At 40.1% G+C, this 22,162-nt stretch overlaps 1 pseudogene; it reads left to right on the forward strand.

Moving 5' to 3' along the window:
• The first annotated feature begins 1,740 nt into the window (after nt 1-1,740).
• Nucleotides 1,741-22,162, forward strand: part of LOC138107221 (centromere protein J-like) — a 36,080-nt pseudogene continuing 15,658 nt past the window's right edge.

The raw sequence follows: 22,162 nt of genomic DNA on the forward strand, positions 1-22,162 counted from the left end.
GATGTCAGTGGGACAAGCCACCAACAGGCTTTGTATTTGTACCTTATTACAGACCATAACCTTTATGCTGGCCGCTGACAACTGCTCAGCATTTGAACTTGTAACCTATGAACAGTTCAGTGGTTTTTTTCTGTGGGTATGTCTTGTTCCCTATATTTTAAAAAAAAGTAAGAATACCCAAAACAAAACAAACACCAAAATTCCCCCCCTAAATCAGAACCAACTTGCATACAGTGTTGCATTCAGAAAAATCACCATCTGGTTAGAACTTTTAGCTCCAGTTGAGTTTGACCTGAAGTGGGGATCTGTAGAAGCAAATTGTCTTATCATGTGAAATATTAGGATACAAACAATACTCCTACTGACAGCAGAGGAATGGGAAAACTCGGGAATTTGATGTCTCTTCTTAACCTTTGGAGGGAATTGCAGTATAGGGTCACGGGCTTTATTTCTTTAAATGTGCTTTTTTAGCCCATTCTTTCTGTCCTGTCCCTGTCCATTCTTTTGTCTTCACTGCACCTGCTTCCATTTTATTTTTCACTCTTATTTCAGATACATTCTGTAGAGTTCTTCTTTTAGTGTACAAGCATCTGCCCAGACAGTCTTGACTTCTGTAGGTGTAGATTTTTAGATTTCCAGAGTGTTTCCAGTGGAACTGTAGATGACTCTAAAGGGATTTTAAGATTGCAAACAACATAATGTTTCCTAGCTACACATGATGTATCTGTCAAAGCAGGTAATGAAGCTAGTAGGGTGTGTAAACATCTTACGCAAACCAGTTACATTAGCGTAGGAAGAAGGCATTAAATTGTTTCTTGTGAGTGAATGAAGTTCTTGGAGACTCCACATTTCTCAAAGAATGGAAATAAAGTACCTCTGAATCAAGATGGGGGTGCTCATCAGCTTCACCTGCTGAAACAGATACCCCCACCCCAATTTTTTGAGGTAAGTAACAAAAGCCCAGCCCTGAAAGGGCTGTAGCCAAGTACCTAGGGGGGAAGCAGACTGTGTTTTCCCAGCTGTCTCAGACTTACCAATCCTAGAGAGAACAGATGCAAGCTAGTAGTGTAGCAGTGTTATTCTATCTTTTTTGAAATAAACATTCTTTTGAGCTACTTAAGCAACAGTCAGTTTTCTAGTCATGTTTTTGTTTGGGTTTGGTTTTTTTCCACATAACATTTGTTTCCTCCTTTTTCCTTCTGTTATCTTCATTACCTGCTTTCTGCAGTCATCTTTGATCATGAAACACTTTCTCTGAATGTAAAGGATTTTATAGGGGTTTTGTATTGCATGTATCCTAACAGTATTTTATATGTATGTAAATGTAAATGTAAATGTAAATGTAAATGTAAATGTAAATGTATATTATATTTATATATTATTTTACATATATAATAATATTAAAAAGTATACATGCATGTTTTACAGTTTCTGAAGTCTGAAGATACTCTGCATTCAGACGGTGCTAAAAAAAAAATCTCTCTTGGATGAAAAAAAAAAAAAAGAAAAGAAAGAAAATAAACCACAGGATTTACCACATCAGTAGGACACATTTGTTTATGGTGGTTTTTGTTACATTTCCCTAATCTGAATTTCGGAAAGGAGGGCATGGAAGAAGACACTTTTAAGGCGGAAGAGCATCTGTCTCAGCAGTCTGTCAGTGATCTGACCAGCATGGTACGATCTTCCAGTACAACAGAAAAGGTCGTACCTTCTTTATACCCAGGTTGGGTTGGCAATATGAGTGAGTCCTCCAGCAAGGGCTGTTCACTTCCATTTAGTTCAGAAGCTAGTGGTCTGACAAGCAACAGTAATGCCTCAACTGATAACATGAGCCACAACCAAGCTTTTCAGCATCCAAAGCAATTATGTTATTCAACCAACTCTGATATTTTTCCTCAGAAGTTGACTTCCAGTGTAAACCAGGCTGGAATTCGTGATGTGAGTGAGACCTTGGAAATGTTCACTCCTCCTTTGCTCCCTGCCTCAGAGATGAACCATTGTGCTACCACATGCAAAACCATGGAGCAGGTTGGTTTGCTGTAAATAATCACTGAATTTTTAAATGCACATTATGTATTCCTGATAGTGGCCCAGCCTGTCCAGAAAGAAAGGGTCAATTACTTTCATGTCTGTAGGAAGCTTTACTGTCAAGACTGGGAAGTGCATCATAACCCTGTGTCTGACGCTGTTGCTCTAATGCATGCATGCAATAAAGTGCTTTTCACAAGAGACAATTAAACAATCTTGCTCTTATTCCTCCTCTTTGATAATTATTGCTATCTTCCTCCCTCTAGTGGAAAGGTTTGCATGTTCTGGCTGTCCACATTCTTGTGTCTGTAATGGTTGTGGGGCATGTTCTTGTTCTTTTTCATATGTCTTTTTATCAGTCCTCATGCTCCATGTTCTTTTTATACATTTTTTTTCATTTCTGACTTTTTCCTCTTCTTAGTTTTGACAAAGTGGTGCACAGAAGTAACTCCACAGTATCTCTTCCACTGAATGATCAATCTGCTTCTCATAAGACAGTAAACAATACAATGTCTTAGCTGTATATTTTAAAGAAGCTCTTATATTTCCAATTTCCACAGTTGAATTTATTACTTAGCATGTATCTATGCTGGCAGTTCTCAATCCTCTCTCCACCTGAGGTTTATCATTATTTTCACATTTTTTTATTCTAAGGAAGAGTGTAGTACTTTACATATAGGGGCAGAAAGTTTGTTATTCCTTGGTTGTTGGGAAAGTAATAATGTAAGTGAGGCTGCAGCTGAAGATAATTTCTTGTGAGTCCCAGGAGTCTGCTACTTCTGTTTTCAGATGACATAAACAAGGTCATTAAGTTTAATGACCAGAATGTATCCTGTGATATTGTAAACTATTAACAGCTGGTCATAAAATCTGATACTGGGTCTTAGGCATTCTTTGTTCTTTGGTGCCTTCTGCCATTTGACTATGTGAATTACTTGAACTCTTCTTAAAGAGCCTGGTGAAGAAAAAGTGACCTTGGACTTTGCTTTGTTACATGGTGCTCTCGAATAATACCAGAGAGAGAGACAGTAGAGTGAAAATTGTGCTTACAGGTAGACTGCCAAGAAGCTTCTGGCACAGCAGCAATATGACACTGTCTTTATGTTGTAAGTTTTAGCTCTGGGACAGATCTGGTAATTCACAATAAATAAATAAAAGTGAAAAAAAAAGACCTATCACTTGTACGACTGATGTCTGGTAGTTCTTCTCAGTGGACAGGACAGAAAGAAACAGATGAGTTAAAGGAGTGAAATAGATATAAACTGGGAAACTCAGAAAATCAAGGCAAGTTGGAGAGGTATGTACCTATCCAGTTAGATAGGTGTGGGGAGTACCTGGCCTGCAGAAGGGCTGTGGAAATGGTCACAGCAATTTAGTCAGAAACAGAATCATTCTTCTACCCTTTCATCCCTAGTTTCAGACCATGCTGATATTTCCTACTACTTGCATCTCTGGCCTGTGGATATTGACTTTTGAAAGCTCCTTTTCATCAATCATCATGTTAGCTTTGAGTTCTAACATGCCAAAAGAGTTTTAAATATAAATGTTAAAATTCTTTATTCAAAGTAATACACACTTTAAGAAACACCTATCCCCAAAGCTCAGATACCGTGATTCTTTCTGATTAAAAACCATGCAGAAGTGTAGTTTGATGCTGTATCTTCCTGATATTTTCAGGCTCCAGGGCAGCAGGACCAGCTGATGAAGCAACAGATGGAGCAGCTGCAAAGGCTGGTGGCTGAACAGCAGAAAATCATTGCACTTTACAACCCAGGTACTCAGGGAATCTCTCCTCACACTGTGGCACCTACACTTGCTGCTGCTTGCACACCAGCAGCAAAATGCAGCAGTTCTTTAAAGAGAAGGTTTGATAGTTGTTTTCAGTGGCTGGGGGCTCTTTCTCTGGCAGTTATGCTAAAATATTCCCTTCTTTACAAATATTGCATCCAAGCTGTAATCTTCTGAAAACACTTCTTTCCTCTTCTGTATACTAAAATTTCAGGAGAACCTTTATGTTTAATAAAAGACCTCTGTATAGACTTCAATTGAAGTAGTCTTGAATGGTAGTACAGAAAATTATCGTAGAGTGGTAAAAATTACAGAGAAGCTGAAATATCCTTTCTCTTCTGTACCTATATATGAAAGTTCCAGTTTTACATGGATAAAAGAAGAAGAAGAAAGTCAACACACCATTCTTCTGTTAATAGATACTTACCTTTAATAGTGCAGCCTGTTCCTAACAGCATGATACCACTCCTTGAACAGTTTCATTTGACAGTGGGACTGCTGGAAAACACCATCTGCTTAGCAAGTAGAAAAAGAGTACCCCCCACACCTTCCCATCCTGTCTACAGCAGTAGAACATTCTTCTCAGTGTGTGGCCAAGGTGAAAGAAGAATTTAGGAAAGTGATGTAGACTTGTGAGAGCATTGGCCTGGCTTTAGCAGGGCTGCTTGTGCATAACATCAGACAGGGAGTATCCATAATTGCATGGGAAGGCCAGGGTTGATGCTGCTTCTCAGGTAACCTGCTGGGGAGGCAGCTTCACCTAACCCATGAGCTAAGGCTCTAAGCAGCCTAAAGCATCCCCTGGCTGCATGTATACATTGATCTGGCATTATTTTTTTTTCAGTCTAATGTCAAGCTACTTGATCCAGTTGAGGATCTGTGCAAGAATCTCATTATGTTAAGATCTCAGAGGAGACTTAGGAGAACTAGGTGATGGCACCTTTCATGCTAGAGTTCAGTGTATCCTGATGAGGTCTTACAAACAACTTTTTGGAATTGAAATCTACTTTTTTTTTTTTTTTTAAGTGTTTTTCCTATGTTCTAATCATACAGGGTGAGACTAAGTCCTCTGAGATACCTGCGTCTTTTGTTGTTCCCCCATTCACATATAAAAGTACTTCATAGCACATCTAGTTTGACCAGTTTGAACATAGTCCTTTATAATCAAAATTCTGTTTATTTCGATTGCCATACAAGGAACACCTACTTGCAAAAGTTCATTCAAGACAATAGGCATTACTTTAGGCACATTTAGAGATAATAATAAAAACTAAGAGTTTATGGCCATCCCCTTACCCCCTATCCTGGAAACCCTTGGAGTTGGCACTATTTTAGGGAAATACTACCTTACGTTGTTGCTTTCATAAAAGAAAATTAAATTTTAGCAAGTTTCATCTACCTCACCAATGAGCATAATACCTGTTGTTAGCTAACAAAATAAAAGGGGCTTTGCTTCATTCCCTCTCAGCCTCATGGGTTGAGAGAACCTTCTGGTAGGAATGACAAAATGTTGGGCTGGATAAACAATGGACAAGCAGATCCACTGCACCATTGGGGCGCAGAGGTGCTGTCATTGAACATGTTCACAGCAGCTTGGAAAGCTGTGGGGCTGTCAGAGCACGTGTGCAGGCAGGAGGTGTATGCTGGGGTAGAGGCACCAGGTGGGAAGCAAGGGCCAACCACCACCCCAGAGAGACCACTAAGAGCCAGGCTTTCTTCAGCTAAGGTTGTCTGCTTGCGTTGTGGGGCCCTCTCTGAGCTTCCTGATGATGCCAGCAGTGCAAAGAAATATGAGACTGAAGGGAGCAAGAAACTTGGGAAAGAACACAGTGTCAGATCTGTTTGAAGGTCTTGATGGAGTGTAGCAATCAGGGATTTTTTGTGGGGGGATAAGGAGGATTTCAACCATTGACCCTACAGCCAGAAGCTAAGCCACAGCAGCAGTGGTATGAGCAGGCCTGGCTGCCATTGTACCAGATTTCCTGATGGAGCTATGCCTCTGTGAATTAGCTATCAAGAGCCACTGCTGTACACTAGGGAGACAGCCTGAGAAAGAGAGAGGATGGAGACTATGACTGAGTAAATGAAATCTTCATCATCCTGTTCTTTTTGCCTCCGAGAAAAGGCTGGTTGAAATGGCAGGCAAAAGTCCTCAAGCTGTCTGCAGTGACCAGGTGGAACAAGTATACAGTCTGTGTCTTCTAAGTTTTCTAATCAAAGCAGAACCTCCATGGAGCAATTATGTTGCTCATTAATCTCTGCCCAAATGCCACAATTAGCAAGGTGTTTATTATTACTTCCAGCCATTCAGTGAGAGCAGAACTGTTCTGTGGCTGCACCACTTTTTTTGGGTTCTTAGGGAGGGCTGAGAAGGAAAATGTCTTAAGTCTGCTATGCTTCACCATACAAATTTCTCTTCCCGCTGCCCCAGTGCTGTGAATCCTTAAATGCTTTTCTGAAGAAAGCTAGTACAGTTAGTACCATGAACTCAAGACCAAACTCATACAGTAAGAAATATATTTATAGGATTCTCTTTGGGTGTATTTACATATCCAGCTACATTTACCTAACACATAAGGCCACAGACAAAATGCTGACTTGAATTAAAAGGAAGCAAAACCTGCACTCAAAGTCCTCTTTTGTTACTGGAGGCAGTGTAAGTTTAGGATAGCAAAGGACAGTGCATTAATTTGTACCATTGACCTTTAAAGATGCAAAATATGAAGAACTAGTAGGGCTATGATTTATCTTACTATGGTAAAGGTAGTTGCTTTAATATTGCCATGCATTTAAAGAAGTAACATAGCATTCAAGAATAAGATCAAAACCTCATTGAGCAACAGGTTGTCATTTTAATGCCTCATGGAACACACACAGAAGCGGCTCTGACCACCTGCTGGCTGCATGGTTAAAACCTCTGCCCAGAAGTAGTGAGTTGGGATATTCCTGAAACTGTGCCAGGTAGGTTTCAAATCCACAGGTCAGCCTTCTTCCAAAAAATGCCTTAACTGTGGGGCATGGCATTTTCAGTCTCAGCCATTCTCTTTCTGCTTGTTAGTTAGGTCACAGGACAGAGAGGGTTTGTGGTATAAAGAAAGAAAATAAAAAGCAAGTCTAATTTAGAAAGGTTTTTTTTTCCTGGAAGTAGTGAACCTGGACTTTGGTCCCTATGCAGAACTGCTTATGTTTTTTCCACTGGTAAGTGTTCTAATATAATGTGTAACCAGCCATCCAGAGCTAAAAGGAAAACCTTTTCCACTTTTGCATTGAGTTAAGCCTCAGAGATATTTTGAGATACATAACTTTTACCTGCCAATTGACTTAAGGGGTCCTAGGGTAAATGGGTTTTTTTTTGCTTTCTCAGGAGTACTTTGTAAGTTCTCTTTAATTCAACATCCCTGTAGCATGTAATAATTTTTAATATTTGATGATTGCAGCAAGCAGGTTTTACAATTTAAATAAAATAACAAACAAAGAATTTGATTATTTCATTTGAACATGCAACCACCATAAAAAAACATGAAAGCAACATTGTTTTTGTGTCACACCAGTTTAGCAGGAGATTTCTAGTTCAATGCAAAAATACTTGTCTTAAGCTTCTCTAATTTTTCTTCTCTGGTGATTATTTTTAGGCTTTTCTGTTTCTCCTGGGATACCTTCTCACCTAGCAGCCACGACGCCACCCCTTCCATGCTTTCCGGCTGCTTTCATTCCTGTCCAGTTCCCATCACAAAATTCTTCCCAGGCTGAGAGCCTGGAATTCTCACAGACACCTCCCTTGGCAATGCCCTCTGCTTGGCAAAGCAGATCCCTGGAGCTCATGCCAAACGAGAGCAGCTCAGAAATCTCAGGAGAACACGTGCAGCTTTCAGATTCAGGTGGGCAAAAAGTGCTGGAAATCTGAACCTAAGTCTATTTTACAACTCCCTTGAATCCTTGCCTTTGCTAGTGATTCTAACTGACTTTATGGAAGGTCAGGGGAAGGTGCTTTGTTTTTATGGTGGCTTGTAATAAAAGCTTTTAAAGTATTGTAAACTTGATTTTTTTTACTTCTCGAGTCACAGTCGACTTGCCTCATAGTGAGAGAAGTGGCAGCTTGTAGATATAAATGGAGAAGGAAGTCATTAAATTGAGAAAACTAAATTACATGAAGTAGGGAATAGGTTATATTTTAGGGGAAGAAGCATAAGAAGTCGGATGTGGCGATAGCTTTCCAAGGTGTGAGAGCACATTGCTGTAGCTAAGAAGGCCTGCTCTCTGTCAGCAATCTTGGTTTTTCTCACACTGATCTAGAGTTGCATCATTGAGAGCTGAAACAATGTAAGCTGCTACTTGGCATCTTCTCTTGGCTCCACTTTGCGAGCCTTGTCTTCTGTGGGAATATACCAAAGGGTAAGAAAGAATAAAAGAGCAATTTGCAAGAAACCAAAAGTTGATTTCAAAATGGGAGGAAGAGGAGAGCAAAAAAAGTAGGAATAAACACTTAAAAGGGAAGAGAATGTAATTCTAATCCAGACATGCATCCTGGATTCCTTTGAACTTCTGTAGTGAGACCTGACTGTGAGCCACTCCCATGGTACAACTGAAATTTTATTTTCATATTCTTCTATCTAGCTCAGGACAGGTACTCTCACTGAAAGAATCTGATCACTTCTTGTCTCTGGAACTACTATTTTCTTGCTGGTTTACACGGAACTTGGATCCATTGCCCAGTTAAGTTTACAGTAGAGCTTCAGAAAGACTTCTGACAGTACAAATGAGGGGAATTGAGAGATAGTCTGTGAGTGGATGAATCACTGAATCACAGAACCAGTTAGGGTTGGAAGGGTCCTTTGGAGATCATCTAGGTCAACCCCTCTGCCAAGGCAGGGTCACCTTGAGCAGACCACACAGGAACACAGGTGGCTTTTGAATGTCTCCAGAGAGGGAGACCCCACGATCTCCCTGGGCAGCCTGTTCCAGTGCTCTGCCACCCTCAGTCTAAAGAAGTGTTAAGGTGGAACTTCTTGTGTTTATAGCCATTATTCCCTGTCCTGACTCTGGGCACCATCCTCTTGGCACCTGCCTTTGAGACACTTGTATGTATTTGATGAGGTTCCCTCTCAGTCTTCTTTTCTCCAGACTGAACAGGCCCAGCTCCTGCAGTGTCTCCTGATAAGAGACATGCTCCAGATCCTTCATCATCTTTGTGGCCCTCCACTGAGGCCTCTCCAGTAGGTTTTTGTCTTTCTTAAACTGTGGAGACCAGAATTGAACACAATACCGCACATGCGGCCTCACTTGGGCTGAGTAGAGAGGGAGGATCTCCTCCCTCAACCTGCTGGCCACACTCTTCCCAGTGCACCCCAGGATCCCATTGGCTCTCCTGGCCACAAGAGCACTGCTGGCTCATGGTCAGCTTGTCATCCACCAATACTCCCAGTCCTCCTCAGCAGAGCTGCTCTCTAGGTGGTCAGCCCCGAGTCTGTGCTGCTGCTTGGGGTTATTCCTCCCCACGTGCAGGACCCTGCACTTGTCCTTGTTGAACCTCATAAGGTTTCTCTCTGTCCAGCTCTCTAGCCTATCAACATCCCAGGGAATGGCAGCAGAGCCTTCAGGTGCATCAGCCAGTCTGCCCAGTTCTGTATCATCAGCAAATTTGCTTAGGGTGCTCCCTACCCCTTCATCCAGGTTGTTGACAAACAAGTTGAATAAGACTGGACAGCAGGAATCTGACAGCAGGAACACACTAGGACAGGGAGAGGTATGACTGCTTTTTATTGAAAGCTGTGCTGACTTCAGCCTGCCTCTTGTGTAAAACTAAGGCTTGAAAGTGCAGAGGCCTCATAACATCAGGGTAACTTCTGACTGGATCTGGTCAGTGCAGTTTTCTTTGAAATATGCTTCAGCTGAATTTGCACTTGCGGACTGGGCTAGCTGACATTTTTCTGACTGTTGTGATGAGTCTGGTTTTTTATTGCTGGACACATAAATATATCAACAGTTTGCCTAACATTTCACCTTCTTATTTATAGGGATAAGCACCGAGTCATTGCTTCAGTCTACAGAGAGCGCCACAAAAAACCTTTCCAGACAAGATGCTCAAGAAGAGAACAGAAAAGAAAAGAAAGGTGAATTACACAGCTGTTTGGGCACATTGTTCTTGCCTTGCACGGGGAATCACTAGTTGAAAATTAAAGATCTTGGGCACCTCTCCTATTAAAGCATTCTGAGGCAGCATAGCCCCACATGTGAGACCTGTGAGAAAGGAGACGTGGCTTCTGCATCTCTTGCGTCTGTCAACCTACTGTGCCACCTCTGCCTCCTCAGACATATTCTGGTGCAAGGCAGGTGGGAAGGTTGCAGAAACAGCAACACTTGTCTGCTGTGGGACTGGAGATGTTGGAGATATTTGGTGTGTAGCTGGGAAAGACTGAGGGATGAATACAAACTTTTGTGTTCCTGTTGTTGGACCAAAAAGTCCTTCCAGCATGTTGCAGAGGACTTTGACAGCACTGGCTGTATTTACATGATGAAGTGAGCCATATAAATCCTGCTACAGCAGCAGTGTGTAGTATGAATGAGCAAGTAAAGGTATTTTGCTCCAGTTATCAGCCCTAACTTGACCTAAAAGAAGAACTCACCACTAGCTGACACTCAGAAGAAAAATTAATTGAAGTAGAAGCTGCTTTCTTTTGGTGAAAAAGACAGTAAGCTTCAATAGGAAGATGCACACATTTGCAGTTCTGTGAAATAGAACAGAAAATGCCTGGTTAGAAACTCTCATGCACAAATACTGCTTATTGAACTGTTAAATGAACTGGCTTGCAAGTCATAATTATAGACACACAAGTAGTTCAGTACTGTCTAGAAGTGCCTTCACTGCCATATTCTGGGGTGAACACATTAAGCAAGCACTACAAATCTCTAGAGGCAGGGGACACGCATCTTACCACTTGTCATTTCCATGATTCCAGCACTAGATTTGAGGATCAGAAGCCTCTTTTTTTCCACAGATTGCATCCTTCCATCTACTTAATTCAACTGTATTCTGTAAAGTGTTTTCAAAAATCAAAACCTTGTGTATGTTGTTGAAAATACAAACATTTCTAATTATTTTAGGATATTTATTTTTCATTTATTCATTCTCTAAAGGCTTTGTTTACATTGACCTTTTTCCTGCTGCTTAGAGAGCAGTCAATTAAAAGAAAGGAGTTTCTCTGAAACTTTTTCTGCTGCTAAAGAAGAACAAAGAGAACAACTAAAGGAGGAGATTTCTTCATCTCAGTTTGGCATAGAAGGGAAGATGAAGACTGGAAATATAGAAGCCAGGTGAGAAATTATCTTAGTCAGTCAGTCAAGCTGCAAACACATGTTTTCCTTGATGGCATACACAATGTTTGTGTTATATATGCAACACCATGGCTCTTTGCTTGAAAGTGGCCGGTGTGCATGGGCAGAAATTGGGCAGGTCTATGGCCTGGCAGGTGATCGACTTCTGTGTAAGGGGATGCTGGTCTAGCCAATATAAATGAACTGGGTTTGTAACTGTGATCTCCAACAGATAGAAGTAAGGCAAAAGTTGGCAGGGAGAAAAAAAATCTGTTGATATGCCATCACTTCTGCAGTGGCCATCAGTTTGTGATGGTAGCTCATTCATTCCTGTCCTTGCTCTGCCTCTTCAGCTATGCCAAGACCAATTTTTATATGCCTATATATTGAACAGGGCAGTGAAGTAATCCTTGTTAAAATTATCTGGAGAGAAGAGAATAGTACTGTTTAACTTTGATCACTTTTCTGATCTGGTTCATCACTGCACTGCAAAATGAACTGTACCAGGACCGTGGGGATGCTCACAACAGGCAGGAATGGGTGGGCTGGCACTGGTGATGGAAGAAGTGCTCTTAGAATTGTTACCTTTCCTCAACTGACGCGGATAGAAGCAGCAGGTGTTTGGCACACTGAGCCTTCCATCAAGTAAAAAAAGAAGCAGCAAACTTCTAGGAAAGCACAGACTGAGAGCAAATGTCATGAAAATTTTAGTGTGTTAACCATGTGGGAAGTTGGACAGAGAAGGAAGACAGGGACCTCCAGAGCAGAAGACTGGGAAGATGTGGCAGCACCATATGAATGTCTGGGCAAGTGGCCCTGTCCATGTATGCATTTTTGGATCATCAGTGAGCTTTTGAAGTCTGTCTCCCAGTCACTGCTACTTGTGATTTGGCTGGTATTTCACATTGTGGTCTTATCATGAGCTGGATGAAAGTAAAGCACAGAATGTTCTCCAGCTCTTCATGACACTTTCACTATGGCACCAGGCTGTACTTGGTTTGAAGCAAGCTTTGCTGAAATGAGTATTGTCTAATGTTGAGTCCTCTTCAGCAAGAGTTTTCCCTCCAAATCTCATATGATTAGGTCATGGTGGGATAGCAGAGACAGAGGGACAAATTAAAAGATTATCCATGGTACAGTGGTGCTGGGTAGAGATGGGGTGTAGGAAGGACAGTGATGTGCTGCACTTCTATTAATCCTAGAATTTTTAATATTTTGTAGAAATTATTAATAAGTCAATAAATTAAGGATCAAGCACATTTCCTTTGAAATAAGATATGCTTGTGTATGCTGTATTATGCTTCATTTTGAGCCAGCTTTCAGTTTGGCCCTCTACAGCATTATAGACATCATTTTTTTTCTACTCTATCACTCTTCACCATCTTATTCAAGCCACTCTACCAGAGAGATAGTGAGTTCTTTGTGACTGTCTTCAACTCTAGTCTGCAGAAAATGACTATTTTTCCTTTTGACTATTTTCTCTTTCTAAGGACACACTGATACCAGCCAAAAAATGTTGCTTGCTGAAAGTATAATTAATGCTTAGTCTAGACAGGATGTTTTAAAGTGAGAGTTGGATTCACACAATAGGGAGATTTTACTAACATGCTTCACATTTTAAAAGTATTGCAGAGACCATTTACAATTCTAAACTCCATATCTGCTTCATACAAATTATCAAAAGAAAACTAACTAAAGAATGTTACAAATAAGTACCTTCTTGTTCCTTGCCTAGGCAAATCACACCAGCAATTGGTATTAGACAGAAGACTTCTGAAAAATTTGTTGAAGAGCGACTTAAAGCAGACAATCATCTCATAGAAAAACAGCAGAAGGAGAAACAGGTACTGCTGCCATCGGTGCATTCACTTTGTTTTTGACAAATTCTCACGGACATAGATATTGCATGGGCTCTATTTGGTCTCATTGCATGGTAGCACATTTTTCCACTGTTCTTGCATGTGATATTGAAAGATTTTTACCTAAAGTGGAAAAAAAGGGCTGTATTACTCAGTCACAATCCTATTCCCCCACTACTTCCCACTGGATTCCTCTGTTTCCACCTATTTTCTGGGTCATAGTTTGTGCCCAGGTCTCAAGACACTTAGTTAAAATAGACATCAAGGTAGTCTCTGTTTGTTCCATAATAAATGGTCTCTCATGTGCCACCACTGTGAGAATGGGGGCATTTCCAAATACAGGTTCCATACAAGGGCCAAGTACAGTGAGAGTCTTCTGCTTTTTGCTGTGGGTACAGTTTGAGATGAGCTTATGCCTGACACCTCTAGGTGTCAGACTCAGCATTTGGTTCGGCTTGGTGACTTGGAAGATGCATGTTTCAACACTCAGAAATTTTCTCTATGTCTCCTTGGTAAAATAACATCTCATACTGATGCAGTTATATATTTTTGTGTCACATTGTAAAAACCACTTGAATTTGCCCTGAAAACAAAGAAGGATAGAACTTTTCCCGTCTTCTGTCATACAGACATTTAGCACCATCTTAACCCTTTGACTCTACTAACGAATGAATGAATGGAGGCATCACATAGCGACTGCTTCTAAAATTCTTACACCTTCCCTGTAATCTCAGGGCTGTTTCTTATGTACTCAGTTATCCATACCCAGTGTCTTTAAGACTTCTGGTGTCTCAGTTTTTTCAGTTATTGTAAATATCTTCCTTTCTGCAGAACAATTCTCGGGCTGTGACTGTCAGGATTTAATTTTTATTTTTTTCCAGGGTAAGCCAAAAATAACACCTCGAAAGGTTTTTCTGAAACGAAGAGAGGGCATGGCAAGGCTCAAAAAAATTAAGCAGAGGCCTGTAAAAGAGGACAGCAAGAATGCCAAAAGAGCTGGTTTGAATTTCTGGGGTCATTTCTCCCAATCTGGCCAAGTGAACAGAGGCATACTACAGCCAGGAGAATGCTCTCAGCTAAATCTGCAGGTCAGTAGCTCCATGCAGATGGATACACATGAAAAAAAGCCAGACTGTGCTTTAGCTGAGAGGGAGATGAAGGTTAAGACTGACTGTGAAGCAAAAGTAGTTGAGCAAAGTGCAGAAGAAAAAGAAGCGATTGGGGGAGATAAAGACTTAAAGGAAAATCTTGGTGACCCACCACAGAGAAGATGGCCTGAAATCCTACAACCACATCCCAAAACAGCAACAGACACAAACCTACAAGTAGGAGAGGAACTGGAGTCTCATCACATGGGTCCTATAGAACAAGTAGGCAAAACTGCTGAAAGAGCTGTGGAGGGTACTCTGCAAAAGGACCTAGGTAAGCCTCTGAAAGAACATCTTACAGAGGGAGCAAAAACCCCCTTGGAAGTCCTACAGAGGCATTATCCACTCCAGGGTTTATATACAGATCACATCAAGGAGGCAGAGTGGAGTGCAGGTCCTGCACTCACACAGGGTCAGAAGTGGGTTCAGGTATGCCCGCAGGAAGTTGTTGGGGACAGCCAGAACTTGGAAAGCAAGAGGCAAATCCATACTGGGTTTAAGGTGGTCAATGATAAGATAATAAAAATTACATGTAGCTCACCTGAGGCTGTGGAGAAGGGAAGCTCATCCTCAGCCTTGCACCAAGAGTGGCAAAGGAAGGGAACAGTTGCCTCCAAATGGCAAGTTACATCTTTCTCCTGTGAGTCAAGCTGCTTACCCCCAAAAAGTAATGATGACCCCAAATTTCACCATGCACAATATCCCTCCCAGCATGTGCCTCAGGGAGTGGATCACACTGACAGGCATTTGGATCTTTCTGATGGTGATTATGCTAGTGATGAACCCAGTGGAACAGAAAAAATCTCTCTAAGGAAATACAGCAGATCACCACCAAGAAAACAAGATATTCAAGCAATTTCAGGTCAACAAGATCTCTCCTGCAGCACAAGCAGCAGTGATTCTAGTACTGGAGCTGACAGTTTGAAAGGGAGCAAGGCTCGCTCTTCTTTTCGTCAGTCCCTATTTCAGCTCACAAGATTGAAAAGGAGAGAGCATGAGCCTGAGTCAAAGAATGTTAAAAGCCTACATCTGCCATCTTCAAGAGAGGCTCATGAGATTCCTGCTTTCAAGATTAAAGAAAGCCCTGAAGTGGAAGAACTACAAAAAAACATGATTGCAGACACATCAGGTAAGAGCTACGCAAGTGTTGATTTATGTTTATTTTTCACTGGGGAAAAATTTTTGTCTTGGATTTATGACTCCTTCTGCCTGTGCTCCCTAGCGATATGCCCACCTCTGTCAGTATTTCCCAGGCCTAAACTGGAAAAAACAGAGAAGAGGGAAGAGATACATCTGCAAGCCCCTTGTTTTTCTTGGTTCTCTATCATCACTAGTCATTCTTCCTAAGTCTGTTGTTTGAGGTACGCTTTCAGGTGCAGACTTTAGATCCCATGAGATGGCTGCGATATTCAATGAATCTCTGAAGTCAGGGATAGAATTCCCTGTAGCTTAGGTATGACTCATCCCTTGACAGTGACATATTCACATTTTCTATTTAAATTCCGCAGAGATAATATATGTGACTTTTTAAAAAGTGGGCAACTTAATCTCTCAAATTTGCATGTTTTTCTCCTAAGACACAGACAACCTCCGTTCAGTGGCAAATTGAAATTTCCTAAGAATATCTTCGCTCAGTTTTTCCTTAATGTGGTCCCAGCTCTTTGGTCAATCAATGTTTCTTATCTTTTGGCTCAGTGATCTTACTTCTGGTCATGAAATGATATCCTGCTTCAGCAGGCTTTAGTCCTTTTTATTGAACAAGTTCTTGACTTTTCTTGATTTCCACTGAAGGACTTCCCACACGTTGACTCCTCATCCCAAACCATTGGCTTTCTCTTTACATAAGATCAGTCAAAATAAGTTTTCCTGTCTGCAATAATCACCAGGGCAGAAATATTCACTTCTGATATCTCTCAATTGCTCTGTCACAATCTAGAAGCACAATCTAGTCTGTGTCAGACTGCTGTTAAAAAAGGGTTCCTGAGGCCTCTTTGAAAGTTATGCTCATGCTAAGGTTGAACCATCAGATGGCATTCACATTCCTAAAGAGGAATTCAGCTACTGACACTAATATACCCCAAAATCTCTTTCACTTACTTGATTTGTAGGGCTTGGATTGCACTACTAAGACCTTTGCTGGGAATGGAATACTTGCATAATTAGGCAAAATACATTAATTCATTCTGATAGATTAAGCAATAAATGCACTTATGCAGTCTGTGGTTTTAAATACTTAATGAGGGTTCATAAATATTCACCAAGTTCTGTGTACTATCACAGATACGTGTCCGGAAGAATCCCAGACTATCCTTAGCAGAGGATTAGAGATTGACGTATACCGCAGAGGAACCCCTTCACTGACCGTGGTGAAAGAGGAGCATGAGGAAGCAATGCAGTTTTGCAGGTAAATCTGCATACACAAGAAACTGATTTATGTGTGCAGTGAGGAAAATATTTCTTTTAGCATCCTTAAAATCAGGCTGCTAAATTCTTACTTACCAGCTAAGTTCTTTCCACTGACATTTCTGTTGTTTCTGAACTGAAACACTTATTTAGCCATCTAGATTAGAAGTAAAGCACCTCACTGAAGTAGGCCAGCTCTCAAAACACTAATGCAGTTTGGGTCTAAAGCTGAGTAGCACCAAATGCTTCTCATAATTTGCTGAATATCTTTGGATTACAGTGAAAGCAGTAGGAACTCAGGCTAATTTTTTTAAAATTTGATCAGGCCACTGATTAAGTAAAGGATAAACTTCTCACATTCACAACAGGGTAGCACATATTTCTGAGGTTAATAAAAAGTGTAGATTATGCATCAATGCCGACAGCATTCTTATGTCAGGAATACTAATCTTTAGACTAGACTGAGAATGTATTTGTTACCATATAAATTAAGAAGTTGAAAATTCAAGACAGTTGCTTTTGTAATTTGTAGTTATTAAATGCTGTCAAAGTTTTAGTTCGGTTTTTTTTTGTTTACATCTTCATAGAAGAAAAATACTTTCTTAACACAAAATCGCTGCAATGAATAATTTTGGAACTATGGGATTTGTAATGGAAGTGCCTTCACAACTATAATTAATTTTAGGCTATGAAAATGCTGCTAATAAAAATTGAGGTTGCTTAAAATCAAATCAAATACAAATTTTTAATGTGATGAAATCTGTTAGAAATTAGTTGGTGCTATCTACTGTAAACACAGGAGAGATTCTTTCCCTCTTTGCATTTCAAACCTAGTTCTTAACTGGTGCAAAATTGACATAGTTTATTGATTTTGATTTTTTGATATATAATGCAAAGTAAGAAATTATTTTTCAGATCTACTTGTCCATTCCTCTTAATTTCAAAGAAGAATGGTGCAAAAGGCTATTTTGTATTTATCGGTTTGTATCATTTTCTCCTATAGCTGTCTTTCAGCAAAATGTTTTCACCATCTTAAAAATAAATGGTTGTGTTAAAGATCCTTCTTGGATCTCTGATCTCTGGCTGACCTTAATAGGTGTTCCAGATGTGAGTATTTGTGGGATTTGGCGGTTCATGAAACTACTAATGAAATTAGGTGCTGATTTTACTTTTACTGGTGTAAATTTTGACTGTGGAGTGATGTACTGGTGCAGAATTACTGCAGTGCCAAATTCTGCCAGTGCTGTATTCTCTGCCTGCTGACAGTGCTGCCTTACAGATGCAATTACTTTGACTTTTTCAAAATAATGCATATTTTTAAAAGAGCTTGCCATCGATTTATTCATGTCATTAGCCATAGTAGCCCCTAGCATTTCCACACAGATTTTTACCCAAAAATGCCTGCCCAGTATAATGTGTACTTCTTTTCACTCACTTTTTCTGACTTATAAGCTAAAGCTAATTGCAAAAGGCAGCTTATCCTCCCCGGCTGTGTCAGCTCTGTGCTGATTTATGCAATCTGAGAATCTGCTTTGCATTTTTAAATCAGTAACATCTTGTTAGGATCACAAGATGACTGCCCATTGATAGCAGTTCACTTGTGCCATGGGACAACTTGTGCTTGCTGGAAACAATCAAAGCCCTTTTCTGAGCAGCGTGACATGCTCAAACCTGCCCAAATCTGTTCATTCTTTTGTTTCCAAGCACTTGGTTTTCAGACCTTTCCAGGCACAAATAATATAAGCAAGAAGGTAAAACCAGTTGGGATGTAGTGTGTTGTGTGTATCTGGTGCCTAACAGCGCCTGGAGAGTGTTCAAGGCATCAGCCTGTAGCTCCACCCCTGCAGCACCGATGTAGTTGGCATTTGGCACGAGCCAGAGGATTCTCTGATGGTTATTTGCTTGCTCCTTCCACAAGGGTGGCTTGTTTGCAATTTTTAAAGCACAATTTCCTTTTAGTGTGGAATCTGCACACTTTTTGAACCAACGGCAGCAATGTGTTGATGGTTGGTTTATTTTTTCCCACCTGCATCTTGCTGAAAACCCTTTTCTTGGAAAGAACATTTTGCTTCATGTATGTTTTTGCCTCACAGACAGCCCTGCCTCAATTTGCCTCATGCACATGTGTGCCTGGCATGCAAGCAAGAATTTCCATTTGTGCAAAGTGCTTAGCCTCTTTTAATGTATTTTCTATCTGCATTCTGCACTTAGCTCCTATTTGTAATTTATAGCTGGGTTATGAACTATTGGCAGAGGCTCCAAAGAAGTATGGTTAAGTGCTCCTGGTATCCTTGGTTACTGTGTTTCCTCAGGGCAGGGTCTGTTTTCTAGCCTTGACTTAACACAGTTCTGTTCAGTCTTCAGTGGAAAATTATACATAGATCTTGCATCTTGCTTTTGTTGTAGGGCATTGTATTTCAGAGTAACTGGTCTGGGTATGGAGGAGTGGTAGGACATAATCACACAGGGCCTCTATTTGCTCATTCAATTTGATTATTTTGAGGAGAATTAATACTTACATTGGCTGTCACTAAGGCTTTCGCTAGCATGCTTTTAACCAGAATATTAGCCAAGCTTATTTAGAATAGAAAACAGCAATAAAAGTAGGTAATGAATGATAAAGAACAGAAGGATATAGGGAGTTTGTTTTTCTCTTAGTCTCTGTGAGAACTTCCACGTTTTGTTCCTGAGGTGCTAAACTCCATTACTGAGAGGGAAACATGAGGTCACGGCTGCCTCCCGTAGTTCATGTTGCTTTTCGAGTAATAGTGAAGGACAGATGGTGGCTGTAGGTCATAAAGGGAGCTGGAAGCTCACTTTTTACTTGTTAGCAGGAAGCTAGCAAATAATTTCATGACAGGTTAAAAATAAACTAAGAAGTTAGATCCTAGTATATTAATAAACCCTGAGGATATGTAAAGATTTGTACTCTTCTGAGTGTGAAGTGCACTTCCAGATCAGTCGTGTCTTGAGACATCGAATTCAAAGGAAAAATCACTTCTGAACACCCACATTTAACTCTTGGAGTGTGTTTACCTGTGGAAGGTAAATTCTTTATCCCGTTTCATTCAGGTCCATGGGTAATCTGATTTGTAGTAATGACTGGGCTGATGAAAACGCAGCTCAGTCCCCAGCCTTGCATGGTTGCAGGGCTCCACAGATACACTGACAGGTAACAAGCTGTGCCTTCTGCAGGTCTGCCCTAATTTAGCTATCTCAATACAAAATGTGTTTAAAAGCCTCTAAGTTCATGGTCATTGTATTGTCAAAAAATTCAATTAGAATTGTTTCCAGCAGCTAAATAGAAAAAATGTTGCAGCTGAACGCATACGTGAGTGTTCCCACTGAGGAAGTACCTTAATTTTGACAAGTGCTGATAACTTGTTGCCACTCCCAGCAGTATCAGCATATGAGGGACATGCCCAAGCCCTCCAAAGATCATGCCCAAAGAAAGTTTATCTGAAGACAGTCCTTCATTACAGTCTCGTATGCCAATTTCATACTCTTTGTTTACCTCATGAACAGAACACGAATAGACCAGCTCGAGACTGTCAGGAGACAGGAGTTGACTCACCCTTCAGAATACAGTAGAGATCAAGCCCACCCACTGCAGAAAGAAAAAATTGCCCAGAACAAGTTCAAAGGAGCAGCTAGAGTCACTGGAGAACATGTGAAATCAGAAGAAATGCAAGTAAGTTGTCTTCTCTAGAATAAATATGCAGTTCTCATCAATTAAAATCCTTTCATACAGACATCCTATGTTTTTACCTGAATCTTCCCATTTGCCACACATGGCAAATTATTCATGCCACTTCTTTAGGACAGTTAGATATACAGTGAAGATTTTGATTTTAGTAAGATACTGCTTTGGTTTGTGTTTTAAATGTACTTTTTTTTTTTTTTTGTATAAGAAAAGAAATTAGGTAGTGCCTGCCGTTTTTTGAAGTTAAAATATTCCCATGTTCCTCATACTTCCTTGTACTGATTTGCTCAACTGAGCTGACTCTTGAAAAATTTCCAACTCCTGCATAGTGAACTTTCCAACTTGTTAGTATTAGGACTCATTGTGCCAAGGGAAACACAGTTAATGGCCACCATTCTATATTCTTTATTCTTGTCCCTGTTCTGGGTATTTGTTATTATTTTTTTCTTTAAACTACCCTGATCTTTGGCTTTGAGGTATTTTGATGGTATCTAGCTCTGTGTCTAACACTCTAACTTGCCTAATAGCATTCCCAAGTTGTTTATTATGGTTTCTTCTAAGTTCCTTTATGGGATTCTATCTCTTTGAATCCTCAATTTCAGACTTGTTAGTGATAAAGTCATCTCTGATTATCTGTGGCCATTATCGCTATTGAAAACAGCTAGACATAATACGACTTAAGGGGCAATTTTCTAAAAGAATCACTGACAAAGAGACCAAAAAATGCCATGTGAAACCAATAACAGAGATGGGGCAGCTAAAAGATATATTTTTATAGAGTTGAAGAATAGGCAATGGTAAAGCTCAGAAATGTCTGGAACAATGTTCTGCTGCAAAAGGATGTGTAAACCAAACTGATATATTTGACAGCACACTGACAATTTAAATTAATTTCATGATCAGGAAAGTTTCAGGACAATTAAAACTGGCAACACAGTACTTTGTTCAAAATTTCTATACTTTATTTTTCATCTGTATACTTTTCAGATACATATTTCTGGACCATACACATAGTGAATATTTTCTCTCTTTATGTTTCATATTTCTCTAGAGGTAATATTTACAGCAGGAAATATTTCAGTGAGGTTATTTTAGTATTTTAATTAAAAATGTTTTGAAGGTATTCTCTGAACAATATTTTAAAATATCAACTTTCTTTCCACCTGGGATTAAACAAAATAATAATTAGAATTTATGCCAGGGAATAATTGCCTTTCTTGACTATGCCTAGCTCTAGAGATGAAATTTAATAGAATTGTTTTAATCTTTTGTTCCCAACTCAAAAACTTAATGAGTGCAGGTTCAAAAATTTAATTTTCCACAAAACAAAACCAAAATACTTTTGAAGTTATTTATCTCTGTAACTCCCAAATTCTGAAGTCTGCTGCTTCTTGAAAATGGCTGGGAAATCTGCCAAATTCAGAGCAGGCACAGCTCTGGAATGTGATCAGGAAACAAGTGGGCAGACACACAGGTGAAGGGAAAGTGAGAAAGGGTTGCATGTGGCAATTGGTTGACTACCGAGCAAACTGCACATTTCTAGCTCAACTCCACCAGTATTCTGTTTGCAGTATCCAGCATGAGTGCCCTGAAAAGGACTCAGTGTTTGCATCAGCATGGGTGAGGGAAGAAGGGAGAAGGCAAAAAATAGTAGAGGTGGATGTATATGGAAATGTCCTCTCCAAATTTCATTACTTTCATTTTCAATTCAGTTGAAAATTATGTCTTTGCAATCCCCTCCTCTTTGTAAGAAGGATCTAACTGTTCTTGTGCCCTTTTCACCACATGAAGGTCTGATTAACTGACATTCTTGTCATTAAAATATGCCTTGTATTCTAGCCTTTTCTTAAAAGCATTTATATTTAATACTGATTATTTGCGTGATTAGTTTGAATTTCCTGATTTTCTTCAGCATGGAC

Source organism: Aphelocoma coerulescens, chromosome 3, assembly GCF_041296385.1.
Source record: "Aphelocoma coerulescens isolate FSJ_1873_10779 chromosome 3, UR_Acoe_1.0, whole genome shotgun sequence".
Lineage (NCBI taxonomy): Eukaryota > Metazoa > Chordata > Aves > Passeriformes > Corvidae > Aphelocoma > Aphelocoma coerulescens.